Raw genomic sequence first — 18,746 nt, forward strand, 5'->3', positions numbered from 1 at the left:
GGAGATTATGTTATGCTCTTTCTTTTGATACAGATTGCCTTTTCATGCAATATAAACCTAGAAGAAAAAAAAACCCTAGAAGCAATGCAAATTCTTGTAGAATTTATATGAACCTCACCAGATAGATATGTCAACACCATTTGTGAGAACATATATATATATATATATATATTTACTTATTTAAATATGTTTATTTGTTTATTTTATATAATTTTAAGGGAATTAAAAATTTACAGTTCAGTGGTTAATACATGGGCATCATTTCTCATCTCCCCATGATTTAGGGTTTAAATATCAAATGTTCCTCCTCTGTTGTTCAATTATTTTAAGCTCATCTCCACTGCTTACTCAAAGATTCATCATTGGATTTTTGCCAGAAGCACAGTTAGAGAAGAGAACAAAGGCTGGGGAAAGAAGAAACTGAGTTGTCTGTTGTTCTTATAACCTGACTCCTACCTTCTTTATTCCTTCTCCTCATTTCCACATGTGATATCACACTTTATAGAGTAATTGATTTCTTCCCATGCCTCTGTTTATATTTACAGAAAGACTTGTAAGATAGAACGAACATTTGTTGGCACAAAGGTGCTCTCTGTGCATATTCTTTAAAAAAAAATTTTTCAACTGCCTTGCTTTCTAGACACTTCATCACCCACCACAGTCCCAGAAATACACACCTTATCCTCTCTCCTGCCCCACAGCCACTCTGCTGGCCTCACTCGTCCCAAAAAAGTCCAACTTTTGCTGATAAATATAAAAAGTTAAGTTTGAATTGAGTGTTTCTTTTCTGAAAATAAGATGGTAGTGCCAGAACAAGTTCTAGTTTCACATTTGCCTCTACCACCCTCTTGTGACCAGTTCAGGTCCCACATTTCCTTCAATACTCAATTGCTTGGTTTTCCACCAGCTATCCTATAATTTTCTTCTTCCTTTCATTTGGTAAAAGAGAATGACAATTCAGCAAATAAGGGCTGATGAACACTGAGTGCTGGGTGACAGGCCACAGTCCTGACCATCCCTGTCAAACAATATTCACCTCTCACTCCCAGGCCCGCAGTATCAGCTCTTCCCCCAGACCCATGCACAGCTTAAAGAATTAAAAATAGCTAGTGGTAGCTCAGGGGGGTTGTGGGGAAAACTGACTCTGCCTTCTCAGGTTCCTGCCCCCTTCATGCCACCATGACCCCAAGATGCTTGTTTTCCCATAAGCCCACCAGAAGAGACATAAAATTTTCATAATAGCACTACTTATAGTAACACCAAACTGAAAAACTCATATTTATGTCAATAATCAAGTAGATAAATTTTATATAGAGTATTTACAAATTCAGTTTATATTCATAAATGATATTGAATATTATTCACACAACAGTATAGATTATCTCCACAACTGTTAGCAGAATAAATAGATGCAGAGTAATATCTATTGTGTGATTCTTCTATTTATAGCCAGAGACATTTTTCCCTTCTTCAGGCATGCTTCTCAGCTGGGGAGGTAGCGTAATGGTTCTGCAAAAGACTTTTCGGAAGTCCCAAGTTTAATCCTCAGCACCATCATAAACCAGAGCTGAGTAGTGCTCTGGTCTCTCTCTATCTACCTTTCCTTCTGAATCTCTCTTATAATAAATAAATAAATATTTTAAAACATATATCATTATGAAAAGGAATATTTTATGAAATACAAGGTGGTGAGAGATATTTTAAACTTTACTTATTACTTATCCTCATTTTTCTTGCAAATATTGGCTTTCAGACAAAAGGTTTGTAGATATTTCTGTGTAGGGAGATTTCTGGAGAATTGTTTGCCCAATTGCCACTAGTGATTATTTCTGAAGGTGGGGACTTAAATCCTTGTGCATTGTAGCATGTGTGCTCTACCAGGTGCACCACAGCCCAGCCCTAAATAAATCATTTTTAAAATATTTTATTTATTTGTTGGATAGATACATAGAGAAACTGAGAGGAGATAGGGAAAAGAAAGGGACAGGAAGAGAGAGAAAGAGAGGGAGAGGGAGAGAAAACTGAAGCACTGCTTCACCACCCAGTCCTGCAAGAAGGGACTGAGAGCTTGAATCTGAGTCCTTTCTCAGTGTCACATGTGACCTCTACCAGGTGCCACTACCCAGCCCCAACATGGAATTTAGAAAAACACACAGAACTAATTCACAGTGCCAGAAGTTACCACAGTGTTGACTTGTAGACTACTATTGAGTAACAGGAAGCATGAGGGAAGCTTCCAAAGTGCTGATAATGCTTTATCTCTTGCTCACTTTGTGAAAATAAAATGAGTAAATACTTTGTGTATAGTTGATGTATGTGCTTCAGCTGAACATTGTGTTTATGAACTTATATATATAAGTGATTTTTAATTTCTATTAGTGATTTAATAATGACTAACAAGATTGTAAGATAACAGGGGTACAATTCCACACAGTTCCCACCACCAGAGTTCCATGTCCCATCCCCTCCCTGGAAGCTTTATCCCCCTGGGAATATGTGTCCTTAATGTTCGTGGCTCCAGCAGGCTGGGCTAGCTTCGTGGCAGTAAACAGAGACTCGAGGACACACGGCTGGGCCAGAAAGCTGTATTTCTTTATTCAAGAACAATTTATAAACTAACCCAAACCAATCACCACACAGATCTGTCCTGCATCCTTCTCCTCTGGCAGCCACGGCCAGAACTCTCGAAGTCTGTAGGGGTTCCGGGGGCGGGGAGAAGAGGGCCCCCGAAACTAGCAGGGGCCATACCACAAGGGGGGGGATGAGACCAAAACCACTGTGAAGCATACAACAAATATGAACCAAACTTCTTTATGAGGTGCAGAAAGTGGAAGGTCTGGCTTCTGTAATTGCTTCTCTGCTGAATATGGACACTCACTGGTTAATTCATACTCACAGTCTGTTTTTATCTTTCCCTAGTGGGGTAAGCTCTGGAGAGGTGAGGTTCTGGGGCACATTGGTGAGGTCGTCTATCTAGTGAGGTCAGGATGACATCATGATAGCATCTGCAACTTGGTAGCCGAAAGGTGATAAGATATAAAGTGGGACTTAAAAAAATAAACAGGAACTTAAAGATCAGAATAGATTATGTTAAACTAGAGGGTCTTCACGTGGGAAGAAGCTAGAAAGACTATTTAGGTATGTTCCAGGGGACCCATGACTTTAGTAATTTTTGCATAGCCTGATAGCTAACGTGCAGGTAGATAAAAGCGTTGTTGGGAAGATGGTGTCAGAGTTGAGAATAGGACTAGAAGGGTTGTGTAGTGCACATGTTACATGGGTTCAGGTCCCCGATACCCACCTGTGAGTGGTGAAACAGTGCTGCATATGTCTCTCTGTCTCTATCCCTCTGTACTTCCTCCTCCCCTCTCGATTTCTGGCTGTTTCTATCCAATAAATAAAGATAATAAAATAAGTAAAATAAAATAAAAAGAATATAACTAAAAGGCTGTATTAAGGCAGAGAGTAGCTCCCAAATATGAGGGAAGTGTATAAATGCCACTAACTGTTAGTCCCACTGATCTGACCTACAGCCCACATCTATTCATATTTAGTACAGGAGCCTATGTAACCTTGTTAGTCTAAGCTTGAAGCCCATGGTCACATCTAGGAACATTCTAGGCTGCACTCATTTAATAACCAGTCTTCTGCCAGTGGCAGAGTAGGTTGACCTAGTCTCTCTTCTGAGAGTGGGGAAGTCCCTACCATTGTTGTTCTGCAGTGAAGGCAAGGTTCTGGATAGGCCCGCAAGAGAGCTTATGATAGTGTTCTATTAGAAGTGACCAGTGATGGTGGAAAGAAGGATCTGTTAGAGGTCTAGGTCCTTCATATCCTTGTGGGAATCCAAGGATTCCCTAACTAGAGGCCCAGATGTTGGGGTGCCCTGGTATTGACCAAAAAGGCCATCTTTAAAGTGTTTCAGTCTGTTGCCCTTATCCAGCTTTTGTAGACCTTACTTATTCTGATGAGGTTAGACTTAAAGTGATTGAGAGAAGTGAAGTAGTAAGTAAAAGAGGAGGATTTCTAGACCTAAGTAGTAAATATTTGATTAGGTACTTTATGGTGTCTTCTTTGGTTCCCTCTATTTGTTTGTTGCATTTGTAGAGTCTAAGTCTACACACAGCAGAATACTGAGCACTTTTACTTTGAGGTATATATTTTCTCTTAATTTATGAATACATGTGTATCCTGTCCCCTAGAACCTGATCTGTCTCTAGGGTCTGTAACTTTGTTAGGGAGTGCACCATTTGAAATGAAACTAGGGAGTCCCATGTATTACAAAAGGTCTCACCAGATTATTGGAGTTGGAGGGTTGACATCTTAGGACTGGCATCTCTGGATATAGTCCAAAGAGAAACATGGCATGGAGGCACTGATTGCACTGATTTAGTTGAGGTCAGCAGAGGCAGTATCAAATGGTAGGAGATTAAGATGGTAGGCATGAAGAAATACAAGCAAAGTCCCAGAGGTTCCAAGACTGGAAGGAATACCAGTTTTAAAGAGAATGAGGAAGGTTCTTTGCCATCTTAGAATTTAAGAAGGCAATAGATAATAATAATAATATCATTATTATTATAACCAAGTTATTTGGGATTTTTATTAACTTTGAAAAATTGTGTGGTTAAGATTTACCATACAAGAGTTCACCATAATTTATATCATTTAATGCTATTTACAAATAACTATAGCTTGGATACTAACTGACAGGACCAGTTGCTTCTGATCTACCTGGTCTAAGATTACAGGTGATTTAGTATTTCAAAAAAATTTATTATTAAAAATTATTTAACAATTTAAGTCCGGTGCTGAGGATATGGATTGACCTGCCAACACCCTTGTCCAGCAGAGAAGCAATTACAGAAGCCAACAAATCTTTCACCTTCTGTACCTCAAAAAACAATTTTGATCCATACTCCAAGTCAGGAAGAAATTATAGGGGGAAGATGAACAAAGGGCTCTGAACTCCAACTACATCAGAAGAGGAGGGAAGGGGGGGCATATGGATGTAATAGTAGCTGTATGTGTGACTTGGAAAGGAAGAGAAGATGGGACAGAAAAAGAGGCCAAATATACACAAATATAGACAGATGGTTGTAAAAACAGTAGTTGACCCATATCTGCAGCACTGGGAGAACTGAAGCAGCTTACAATGGGGATTGGATGTCCAGAACTCTAGTGGTGGAATAGGTGTGGAGTTGTATACCTGTTATTTTGCAATTTTATAAATCAACATTGAACCACTAATAAAAAATTAAAATAATAAAAGTAAAACAATTTTGAGAAAGAAGAACAGAGGGGCAGGGGAGATAGCATAATGGCTATGCAAACAGACTTTCATGCCTGAAGCTCTACAAGTTCCGGGTTCAATCCCCCGTACCACCATAAGCTAGAGCTGAGCAGTGCTCTGGTGTTTCTCTCCCTCTCTCTCTCTCTCTCTCTCTCTTAAAATAAATAAAAAGTAAAAAGAGAAAGAACAGAAATGGAAATGCAAAGCAGAATTTGACTGAGTTTGGAGTATTGTACCAAAGTAAAACACTGTGGGAGAGGGAAGATGGATTTTCAGCTTCACTGGGGGGGGGGGGTAGGGACACAAAACTTTGGTGGCAGGGATGGTGTTGATACACAATCCTCTTTATAGTCTTATAATACACTATTTAATCAATATGAGAAGTGAAAAATAGATTTAATGGCTCAAAGTTTTTTAAGCATAGACCGCAGTTCTGAGTATATATTCACTTAATCTAAGCATGTAAGGCTTCAAATTGGCAACCTGTTTGAATTTTAATTGTGGGCTTAAATTGTTAATACGTTTCTAATATGGACTTTTTTGAAATGTTAAGTCACTTACAATCTTAGACCAGGGAGACTGGAAGCAACTAGCTGCATTACTATATTAGATAGAGCTATATGTAAATAGCATTAAAGACATAAATTATGGTGAGGTCCTGTAAAACACAGAAAATCCTAACAATGGGAGTTTCTTTTTTTATTAATTTTTTTATTTATAAAAAGGAAACACTGACAAAACCATAGGATAAGAGGGGTACAGCTTCGCACAATTCCAACCACCAGAACTCTGTATCTCATCCCCTCCCTTCATAACTTTCCTATTCTTTAACCCTATGGGAGTATGAACCCAAGGTCATTGTGGGATGCAGAAGGTTGAAGGTCTGGCTTCTGTAATTGCTTCCCTGCTGAACATGGGACTTTGACAGGTCGATCCATCAATGGGACTTTCAAAGTCAATCAAATTTCCAAATAACTTGATTATAGAATAACTATTTATTGCCTTCTTAAACCCTAAGATAGCAGGAACCCTCCCCATTCTCTATTAAGACCCATATTTATCCCAGTCCTGGAACCTCTAAGGCATGGCTCATTATTCAGCAGGCTACTCTCCAACTGATACTGCATCTGCTAATCTCAACCTAATCAATGCAACCAGTACCACCTCTACATGTTTTACTTTGGACTGTGTCCACAGACAACATGCCTGCGATGTCAACCCTTCAGCTCCAGTACTCTGGTGAAATCATTCCTAGCTCACAGGACTCCTTAATTCCATTTGAGGTAGTGCACTTCCTAACAAAGCCCCAACACCTAGATATGAACCAGGGCCCAAGAGACAGAGAACATGTACACATGTATCCATAAGTGAGGGGAAAATATATACCTTAAAGCAAAAGTACACAATTGTTTGCAGTAACCCAGTAAGTGTAGCAAGCAAGTGAAAAGACCTAAAAAAAAAAGTCAACATATGGGAGTTGGGCAGTAGCGCAGTGGGTTAAGCACAGGTGGCACAAAGAGCAAGGACTGGCCTAAGGATCCCCTTTCGAGCCCATCACTCCAAGGCTAACCTTGTCAGACAAAAGAAAACAAAAGGTGGATAAGGGCAAGAGACCAGTCTGCATAGTTTTTTATTTTTATTTATAAAATGGAAATATTGGGGAGTTGGGCGGTAGTGCAGCGGGTTAAGCACATGTGGAGCAAAGTGCAAGGACTGGCGTAAGGATCCCGGCTCCCCACCTTCACAGACAGTGAAGCAGGTCTACAGGTGTCTTTCTCTCCCCCTCTCTGTCTTCCCCTCCTCTCTTCATTTCTCTCTGTCCTATCCAATAATGATGACATCAACAACAATAACTACAACAATAAAAAAACAAGGGTAACAAAAAGGAAATAAGTAAATAAATAAATGGAAATATTGACAAGACCATAGGATAAGAGGGATACAATTACACACAGTTCCCACCACCAGAACTTCGTATCTCATCCCCTGTTGGTATGCTTCTAAAAACCCCTTCTGTTTCATTAGTTTAATCCCCCTGCTTAACACTATTCTATTTACATAACCACTTCATTCTATTTACATAACCACTGTTAACAAGCACCACCCTCCCTCCAGGGCATTGGTGGTTCAGTGGTAGAATTCTTGCCTGCTCCGCCCCCTCTCCTTGTCACACCCTGATTTTCACCAGTCACTTTTCTCTCCACCCTCTCCATATCACATCCTGTTCACACCCTCCTTGGGAAGTATATATAAGACATCAGTGTTCGTTTTAGTTTAGCTTAGCTTGGTATAGATTGCTCTGCGTCCTGCATGAATAAAGAGATACTGCATACACCTCAACCATGGTCGTCTGTTACCCGCCCGTGAAGCCAGCTGGGCGAAAACAACAATCCCCTTTCTTGAAAGCTTTCCAATTATTTATCCTTTTGGAAGCATAGACCCAGGATCATTATGGGGTGCAGAAGGTAGAAGGTCTGGCTTCTGTAATTGCTTCTCCACTGAACATGGTCATTGGCAGGTCAATCCATACTCCCAGCCTAGTGGGGCAGGGGTCTGGGGACATGAGGTTCCAGCACACATTGATGGGATCATCTGCCCAGAGAAGTCAGGTTGGCATCATGTTAGCATCTGGAACCTGGTGGCTGAAAAAGAGTTAAGATAGAAAGCAGAACAAACTGAAGGGTTGACATTCCACACCTGAAGTCTCTGGACACAGTCTGCAGTGAAACATGCTGGGGTGGCCCTCACTGTGTTGATTAGGTTGCGATTGGCGAATGCAATATTACTTATTATGAATTGGGAGAAGCATGTGGAAAAGTGATATGAATTGGGAGAAACATGCGGGAAAGTGGGCCCTACCCTAAGGTTCTAGGATTGGGGGAAATATAGGCCCTATAGTGGAAATGTGAGATTCCTGCTGTCTTAGGGTTCAAGAAGACAATGGATAGTTATTGTTATCATCACATTATTTGGTAATTGGGTTAAGTTTGAAAGTCCCTTTGTTAGGGTTTGCTGCATAATACCCAGCTTCTTGTATATAGCTGTGACACTGGTTGCTTCTGATCTACCTGGTCTAGGCTTTTGAGAGAGTCCGCATATCAAAGACTCAGCCTATATATTAAAAAGACTCAGTCTGTGTTTTAAAAAGTTCAAGACATACTATCAATTTTCCCACTCTCATATCAATTAAATAGTGATTTATATGACTACATTTTCATAGTATTCTCTAATTCCATCGCAGGTGGTTCACTTCCTGACAAAGTCCCAAAACCCAGATATAGACCAGGTTCCATGAGATAGAGCATATGTTCACATGTATCCATAAACTAGGACAAAATATATACCTGAAAGCAGAAGTACACTAGAGTTTGCAGTGAGTATCCCCCAACACTTCATCTCCACTATTCCAACCTTTGGGTCCATGATTGCTAAACAATTTGTTTGGCTTTGTATGTTAACTCTCTTTTCAGCCACCAGGTTCCAGATGCCATCAGGATGCCGGCCAGGCTTCCCTGGACTGAAGACCCCACCAATTTGTTCTGGAGCTCTGCTTCCCCAGACACCCAGCCTACTAGGGGAAGAGAGAGTCAGACTGGGAGTATGAATCAACCAGTCAACTCCCATGTTCAGCGGGGAAGCAATTACAGAAGCCAGACCTTCCACCTTCTGCAACCCACAAGGACCCTGGGTCCATGCTCCCAAAGGGATAGAGAATGGGAAAGCTACTGGGGAGGGGATGGGATATGGAGATTGGGTGGTGGGAATTGTGTGGAGTTGTACCCCTCCTATCCTACGGTTCTTTTAATGTCTCCTTTCTTAAATAAATAAATTAAAATAAAAAGAATCATAATCACTATTTAAAAAAGGAAAGCAGAACAAACTGTTGACTAATCATGAACCTAAGGGCAAGAATATTGCAGATGAAGATTTTGGGTATCTGTTTTGGAAAAACCTAGTGGGTCTATTTTAGGTATATTCCAAGAGGCTCGTGGCTTTACTAGTTTTTGCTTGAGCTTGCCATCTAATATGCAGGTGGATCCAAGTTATTTTCTGGGGGCATGGTGTAATAATTGGAAAAAGGATTAGAAAGATGGATCAGAGAAGAGAGTAGCTCAGCTCACAAATGTAGGAAAAGTATATAAATATTGTTAACTGCAAGCCCCATCGTTTTGATCTGGGGCCTATATTCAGCACAGGAGCCTATGTAACCTCTGCATTCCTGTAGGTCTGAGCTCATATTCTGTGGTCACAGCTAGGAACATTCCAGGCTGCAGTAATTTCAGAACCCATCATTCTCAGGTGGTAGAATATGTTGTCCAACCTCCCTTTGGAGAAAGGAACAGTCCCTAATATTGTTGATCCACATTGAGGTCCTACCTACAGGGCCCCACAGAGGGGTCCATTATGTTGTTCCTGATGGAGATGACCAGTGACAGTGGAGAGAGGACTACAAAAGCTGGATAAGGGCAAGAGACCAGCATATTTTAATGATGACTCTTTTGCTTACTACCAGGCCACCTCATCTCCTGGGACCTTACTCAGGGAATCCTGGGACTCCCACACAGGCATGATGGGCCTAGACCTCTCTCCACTATTAATAGTCTGCACTTGCATAACATTTCCACATAACAATACAACCCCCACTAGGTCCTCCTTGGCCATCATGTTCCAGGACCTGAACCCTCCCCTCACCCAAAAATCTTTTACTTTGGTGCAATGCATAAACTCCAGTTCAAGTTCTGCTTAGTGTTTTCCCTTCTGATCTACCAGACAGTAGTTTTAAGCCACCTGCACATTAGTAAAGTAATGGGCCCATTGCAATATAGCTAAAATAGACTTCCTAGCTACTTTCACCCTCAAGATCCCAAATCTCATCTGCTGTACTCTTACCTTTAGGTTCCTGATTATTTAAAAACATTATTCTGCTTTATATCTCAATGCTTTTCAGCCACCAATTGGAAGATGCTATCATGATGCCAACCTGACTTCCCTGGACAGACAAAATCATTAATGCCTACTGGAACCCCACCTCCCCAGAGCCCTACTCCATTTAGAAAAAGATAGAAACAGGCTGGATATATGGATCAACCAGTCATGTCCAGCAGAGAAGCAATTACAGAAGCCAGACCTCCCACCTTCTGCACACCATAAAGATCTTTGGTCCATACTCCCAGAGGGATAAAGAATAGGAAAGTGTCCAATAAAGGGGACAGGATACAGAACTCTAGTGGTAGGAATTGTATGGAATTGTACCTTCCTTATCCCATGATCTTGTCAATCATTATTAAATCACTAATAAAATAAATTTAAAAATAAGAGTGCATCAAAAAATTTAAGGCACTTTAAAAAATTTCCATTGTCAACTAGTTATAGAGTGTAAGTAAACTATGTGTTAGAAGTATCTTCTCATACTCTTATATATAGTTGCCCCCTTCAATTTTTAATGTGTGAATGAATCATGGAGGAATACTAAAATAGACTTCGTAGCTTCTTCCAACATCAAGACCCCCCAAAGCTCAACTGATATACTCTTACCTTTAAGCTCCTGATTATATTTTTAAATATTAAAATGTAGACCTACAGGTATGCAGAGGCTGCATGGGCTCCTGTACTGAATATGGGCCCCAGATCAAATTGATGGGGTTTGCAGTTAATATTTATATACTTTTCCCATATTTGGGAGCTACTGTCTTCTTTGATCCAAATTTCTAGTCCTTTTTCCAATTATGACACCATGCCCCCAGACAACAACTTAGATCCACTTGCATATTAGATGGCAAGCTCAAGCAAAAACTAGTAAAGCCATGGGCCCCTTGGAATATACCTAAAATAGACCTACTAGATTTTTCCAAAACGGAGACCCCAAATCTTCATCTACAATATTCTTACCCTTAGGTTCATGATTAGTCAACAGTTTGTTCTGCTTTCTATCTTTTTTTATTTTTTATTTATTTATTTATTTATTTTTCTGTTTTCTATCTTAACTCTTTTTCAGCCACCAGGTTTCAGACACTAACATAATGCCAACCCTACTTCTCTGGGCAGATGACCCCATCAATGTGTCCTGGAACCCCATGTCCCCAGACCCTTGCCTCACTAGGAAAAGAGAGAAACAGGCTGGGAGTATGGACTGACCTGCCAATGACCATGTTCAGTGGAGAAGCAATCACAGAAGCCAGACCTTCTACCTTCTGTACCCCATAATGATCCTGGGTCCATGCTCCCAAAGGGATAAAGAATAAGAAAACTTTCAAGGGGAGGGATTGGATATGGAGTTCTGGTGGTGGGAATTTTGTGGAATTGTACCCCTCTTATTTTATGAGCTTGTCAATATGTCCATCTTATAAATAAAATTTAAAAATTATATTTTGTGAGGATATAAAAATGCATATTCTGAAGCCTAAGACAGATACTGAGATGGTACATGTTAAACATGTTTACAGGTGAAGCAAAGGCTAGTGTTTTTACTAGAATAACAAATGTATTCAATTTTACAAATCACCTAATATCAAGTGTTGACTGAATTTTTATATTAAAAGGTATTTTTAAGAACAAAAGTACAAGACTTTGTCTTTGTAGAATGCATGACTCTTGTCCAGCACCATTCTAAGAATCATATGCAAATAAAGCCTTTGACTCTCTCACAATAGCCACTAGCACCAAGTTCTACTTACTCCATTGTTTCAATGAAGACTTTAAAGCAAAATAACAGTTAAGATGACAAAAAAACTTTTCCAAGTCCAGAAACTCTAGCTCCATGAACCACAATTTTATTCATGAATAAATCAGCTTTAAATGTTCATTACCATGTTAAGCAGGTTCCCCCCACCCCAGCTCTATGGTTCTTATTTATGTAACATGATCAAAAATAAAAGCATTGGTTAATAAAAACAAGTTTCAGGGGTAAAACCAGGAATTGTTTCTTCAATAAAATGGTAAAAGATTACTCACATTCTACCTATGAGTGTATATATATATTTTATTTTTATTAAAATGTATATTCTTTTTTAAATTTTTATTTATAAAAAGGAAACATCGACTAAAACCATAGGATAAGAGGGGTATAACCCCACAAAATTGCCATCACCAGAACTCTGTATTCTGTCCCCATCCCTGATAGCTTCCCTATACTTTACCACTCTGGGAGTATGGACCCAGGGTCATTATGGGGTGCAGAAGGTGGAAGGTCTGGCTTCTGTAATTGCTTCCCTGCTGAACATGGGCGTTGGCAGGTCTATCCATACTCCCAGCCTGTCTATCTTTCCCTAGTGGGGCGGGGCTCTGGGGAAATGGGGCTCCAGGACACACTAGTGGGGTCATCTGCCCAGGGAAGTCCAGTTGGCATCATGGTAGCATCTGGAACCTGGTGGCTGAAAAAAGAGTTAACATATAAAGCCAAACAAATTGTTGACTAATCATGAACCTGTGATAATTGCTTTATTTCCCTGCTTAAAATAATTCAAAAATGATAACTTTGGACCCAAGTATAACTAGATATTAGAATAATGAACATTTTAAAATTCTTAAGAAAAGCAAATTCAAGTCATGTCATTTAGATAATTTATTAATAAGCTATATTATTATGAAATTATTATTTTATTTTTAACTTGATAAGATTTGTATTGATTTACAAAAAAGATCAAGAACATATGCTGCAATTTACAGTGTGAGCCACAAAACAATGGTAAAGTAATACAACCTTCAAGCTAAAAGAACAAAAAGGAATAATAAAACAACAAATGAATTCAAAGTAAGATGAGAGAAATAGAACGTTGATTAGATCAGTCAAATAAGCATTGAGTCAGAGAAGAGAACAAACCATAAATGTATCTGAAATTTTATTGAGTAGGGAAAGATGTTGGTAGTTTCATTGTACAGGGAGAACAAAAACTGGAGTTTGAGGCCAAAGTGTTAGAACACTGTGTTGTGTGCATAAGGGCTTTGCTTGGCCAAAAGAAGAAAGAGGAGGAGGAGGAAAGGAGTGAAGTAAAGGAGGAGGGAGGGAAGAGGGAGCGAAGGAAGAGGAGAAGGTGAAGGAGGAAAGACAAATGGGGAGATTAGAGGCTAGGAGGAGGCAGAAAGGAGGAGGAGGGTGAGGAGGAAAAGGTAGAGGAGAAGAAGAAAAGGGAGGAAGAGGAGAAAAAAGAAAAATGGAGTTTGGAGACTTCCCAGGTTAGTGAGCCTATTTCAAGCAAAATCACACTGAGAGACATGCCAAATAAAAATTCTTAGGCAGTCGGGAGTAGGGCAGAAGGTTAAGCGCACATGGCATCAAGCTCAAGGACAGGTGTAAGGATCCCGGTTCAAGACCCCAGCTCCCCACCTGCAAGAGGGGTCTGCTTCACAAGCGGTGAAGCGGGTCTGCAGGTGTCTTTCTCTCCCTCCCTCTGTCTTCCTCTCCTCTCTCGATTTCTCTCTGTCCTATAAAAAACAATGACAAAAATAACAGTAATAACAACAACAATGATAAGCAACAAGGGCAACCAAAAGGAAAAAATAGCCTCCAAGCCCCAGTGATAACCTGATAACCCTGGAGACAAAAAAAAAAAAAAATCTTGAAGATTTATCTCACCTATCTCATAAGAGAATAAGAGAGAGAGATCCAGAGCAACACTCCATCACATGCAGCACTGGGTATCAAACTGAGAGATGCCAGCATGAAAGTCCTGCACTCTACCAGCTCAACTATTTACCTAGCCTCCAAATAAAACATTGTTTCCGTGGTGATTTGTTGTTGTTGTTGTTGTTACTGCTCATTTTGTTGGTCATTACTGGAGCTTTACTGTTCACCACCTTCCTAAGAAATAAGCTAAACAAATGGAAAAACCAACAACTTTTCTTAATATGCAGCCAGGTGGTAGCGCACCTGGTTGAGCACATGTGTTACAATGCAAAGGGACTCAAGTTCGAGCCCCCAGTCCCCACCTGCAATGGAAAAGCTTTGCAAGTGATAAAGCAGTGCTGCAGGTGTCTCCTTTCTCTCTTCCTCTCTATTTCCCTTCCCCCTCCCTCTTTATCTCCCCTTCCCTCTCGATTTCTGGCTGCCTTTACCCAATAAATAAATAAAGTTTTTTTTTAAAAAAAAAAAAAGACAGGAGGAGGGTCAGCAAGGAAGAAAATAGTTCACTTGAATTGTGTGCATGACCCTGGTTTGAGCCCAGTCCCCACTGTAGTATAGAAAGATATTGTGCTGTGGTGTCTTTTTCTCTACATAGTCTCTGCCTTTCTATCTGAGAAAAAAATTCAATCAACATCACCGAAGCCCCAGTGATTATACAGAGACCGAGAGAGGGGGAGAGAGACAGAGAGTAAGAGAGCATACAAAAAGATATACCTATTGTAAATTATGTTAATAGGGTTTCCAGGCAGAAACTTAAAAAATTATTAGTGATTTAATATTGATTTACAAAATTATGAGATAACAGAGGTATAATTCCACAGCATTCCACCACCAGAGTTCTGTGTCCTCATTCTCTCCATTGGAAATGGCAGTAGTTCTCTCAAGGTTACAGATATGGGTTGACTATTATTTCTGTAACTATACATTTGCCTATTTTTTCCTACGGTCCTACTTTCTCTTCCTTTCTAAGTCACATCTACGCCTACTGCTACTTCCGAATGTCCTTCCCTGTTTCCACTAATCTCTCCAGGTGCTGATAGAACTGGAGTTGTGAGCCCAGTAGTCATCTTCCCCTGAACATAGTCATCTTCTCTGAGGGACATGGGCACTGACCAGTTGATGCGTATCTCCAGCCTGTTTCTATCTTTCCCTAGTGGGGTAGGGCTCTGAAAAGGTGAGGTTCCAGGACACATTGGTGAGGTAGACACAAACATAAACTTTTAAATGATGAGTTTAATGTTTTCAAGGAAGCAGAGGAGTGTATAAACAACCTTATCTCCAAACTGGAATGTGGAAAACAAAATAATGGAGTGATAATGTGGAAAACAAAATAATGGTAGTGATGTTCAGCTTCTGCTCCAAAATGTAAACAGCTTGGAGGGTCTCACCACCTTCCTAAGAAATAAACTTAACAAATGGATAAAAACGAACAATTTTCTTAATATGCAGCAATGAACTGAGACCTCAAGGCAAAACAACACTCTCCCTCCAAATCTGGAGATACAGGAAGTATCACATCTGTGGTGTGTTTATTGAAGCAGTAGGCTCTGGAGTCAGTAATAGGTTAGAGCACTTATAGGTTAATTTTGATATATGTCTATAGGCATACTATAGAATTAAAAAGACTTGAAAATTCATTGGAAGGGGAGAAAAATAGTTCACCATGTAAAGTCTGTGCCTTGGCACTCATCGCCCAGGTTCAAACCACAATACCACATGGGAGGTGCCTTTGTCTTGGAAGTATGAGGTGGAAAGTTTTGGTGCTATATTATTTCTCCATTTCACATTACTTTCTATCTCTGTCACACTCTATCTGAATGAAAAACCAGAGAGTGGCGAAATTGTGTGTGAAAAAAGAAACTGACTTAGCTATCCCACATCCATATCCAGCAGAGAAACAATTACAGAATCCAGAACTCCTTCCTTCTGATCCCCAAAAATAAATTTGGTCTATACTCCCAGAGAAGGGAAATGTTAGGGAAAGAGGGCCAGAAGGCTCTGAAACCTAGTTCCACCAGGACCCAAAATATTTGTCACCAATAATGTTTGCTTTTTAAAATTTTTTTTATTCATAAAAGGAAATATTGACAAAACCATAGGATAAGAGAGGTACAGCTTCACACAACTCCCACCACCAGAACTCTTTATCCCATCCCTTCCCCTCATAGCTTTCCTATTCTTTAACCCTCTGGGAGTATGGACCCACGGTCATTGTGGGATGCAGAAGCTTGAAGGTCTAGCTTCTGTAATTGCTTCCCCATTGAACATGGGTGTTGACAGGATGATCCATACTCCCAGCCTGTCTCTCTCTTTCCCTAGTTGGGAAATGTTTTGGGGAAGTGGAGCTCCAGGACACATTGGTGGGGTTGTCTGTCCAGGGAAGTCTGGTCGGGGAGTCCTGAGATTCCCAAACAGACATGATGGGCCTAAACCTCAAATAAATTGCTATCTCCATTGTTAACGATCATTTCTATCAGGAACAACGAAACAGACCCCTTTGTAGGCCCCCACAGGACCTTGCCCTCAAACTGGACAAACAATGGTGGAGAATGTCCCATCCTCAGAAGGAGGATGGACAACATACTCTATGCTACACCTGAGGAAGATGGGTCGATATTGGGGCAGCATGAAATGTTCCTACTCATGACCACAGAATGTGAGCTCAGATCTAGAGGGATGCAGAGGTCACATAGGCTCCTAAGCTAATTATGGGCCCCAGATCACATCAAATCGATGCAGTTTACAATCAACAATATTTACACCCCTTTCCCATATTAGGGAGCTACTCTCTTCCCTGATCCATGTTTCTGGTCCTTTTTTTCAGCCATGACATCGTCTCCCCAGACAATACCTCGGATCCACTGACATATCAGATGTCAGGCTCAGGGGCAAAAAGAAAAAGGGGGGGGGAGAACATTTGCTTTTATACCATCACTGAGAGAGAAGAGAATCTGGAGAACACCTGAGGAGGTCAGGTGCTTTTTCTCTTATCTGAGGGGGAAGAGATACAAAGAAAGACATGTGGAAGTTATATTAGGTGTAGCTGTGGCTTAGAAGGAAAGTGAAGGCAGGACAGTAGATTTGAATAAAAATGGGCAATATATAGTCAACCCATCTCTATGACCATGGCACAGAACAGTGATGGAGGGAGTGGTGTCGAATTATATCCATACTATCTTATAATCTTGTAAATCACTATTAAATCATTAATAAACTTTAAAAAGCCTTGCTACAAAAATAAACAAAGAAAGTTCACAGTATCGGGGTGCATTTTACCTTCAGGCATCTCAAAAGGTTCTCAAAAAATCAGAATTCCTTTATGTTTCTGGCAGAGGGAGTGAAACATAATCATTTTTCATTATGCCTGGGGGAATGGTAGCTATTTTTAAACATGTCCCTAGTTTCCCTTATAACACGGCTGTCCTGTGAGGGAAACTTTTCTACCAGAGTCTTATCTGACTTGCAGAAATGACAGCTGGCAACTTCCAACTCCATTTTAATTTATTGCCTTCTGTAGAGGAAGAGAAAAAAAAAAAGAGTTGTTTCTGAGTATCAAAACCCAGGGAGATTCGTGTCCAAGATTTAATCATGAGATTTTTAGATGCTTTCCTTCTTGAGAACTTTAACATCACATCAACAGATATTTGGTATAAGAGCAGTATATTGTAACTGTATTATAAGAAACATATTCCTACTTGGAGAAATGCAAAGACATTAGGAAACAAACAAAATATGAAGTAACTAAAACATTTGAAATCTATGACTATAGCAATATTAAACAAAGCCTTGCTCCAAGCTACAGTGATATAACATCAATTCAGACTAGAGCAGTGAAGCCCCTGTGACAACAAAATAAATAAATAAATAAGCAAAAAATATATACTATGCTAAGTCAATGCTTAGAGAAAAGCATGCTTAGAGAAAAGTCAATGCTTAGAGAAAATATATACTATACTAAGTCAATGCTTAGAGAAAAGCATGCAGCTTCATGCATTTATCACAAAACAAAGGCATGAGATCTATCATCTTTCACCTTAGAAAATTAGAAAAGGCAAACAATGTAAGCTGAAAACAAATGAAAGAATAAAAGTTTGCGGGCCAGGTAGTGGCACACACAGTTGCGCACATACATTACTATGTTCAAATATCCAGGTTCAAGCCCTTGGTCCCAACCTGCGGGGGGAGATTTCACAAGGGTGAAGCAGTGCTACTATCTCTCTGTCACTGTATCTGTCCCTCCCCCTCTCAGTTTTTCTCTCTCCTGCCAAATAAAAGGGAGGGGAACTGACTACTGACAGTAATAGATTTCTTATGTAGTCACCAAATTCTAGCAATAACTATGGTGGAAATTTGGGGGGTGGAGAGAAAAACTTGAGTGAAAACAAATGAAATTGAAATCAGAAATCAATACTTAGATCAATGAAACTAAAAGCTGTGTTTTCAAGGATCAATTAATCTCTAGTAGGACTGTGAAAGAGAGATCATACAAATAATTAATATTGGAGTTGAAGACAGGTTGATACTAAGAATCCCACAGATGTCAAATGAATAATAAATGAATATCTAAGCATACAATCTGAACCCAAGTTAGATAAAATTAAATAATTCCTTGAAAGATACAAAGATCACCCTTAATATATACCCTCGGAAGGCCTATATCTACTAAGGTTACAAAATCAGTAATTGATACACTTCCAAAAAGAAAAACTAGTGTTGGTTGCTTCATTTGTAAAAGACATAATTTTTTTAAATTATTTTATTTACTTATTGGTAAGAGTAGGCAGAAACTGAGGCAGAAATGGGAGATAGAGAGGGAGATAGAGGGAAATGGGAGATAGA

Source organism: Erinaceus europaeus, chromosome X, assembly GCF_950295315.1.
Source record: "Erinaceus europaeus chromosome X, mEriEur2.1, whole genome shotgun sequence".
Classification (NCBI taxonomy): domain Eukaryota; kingdom Metazoa; phylum Chordata; class Mammalia; order Eulipotyphla; family Erinaceidae; genus Erinaceus; species Erinaceus europaeus.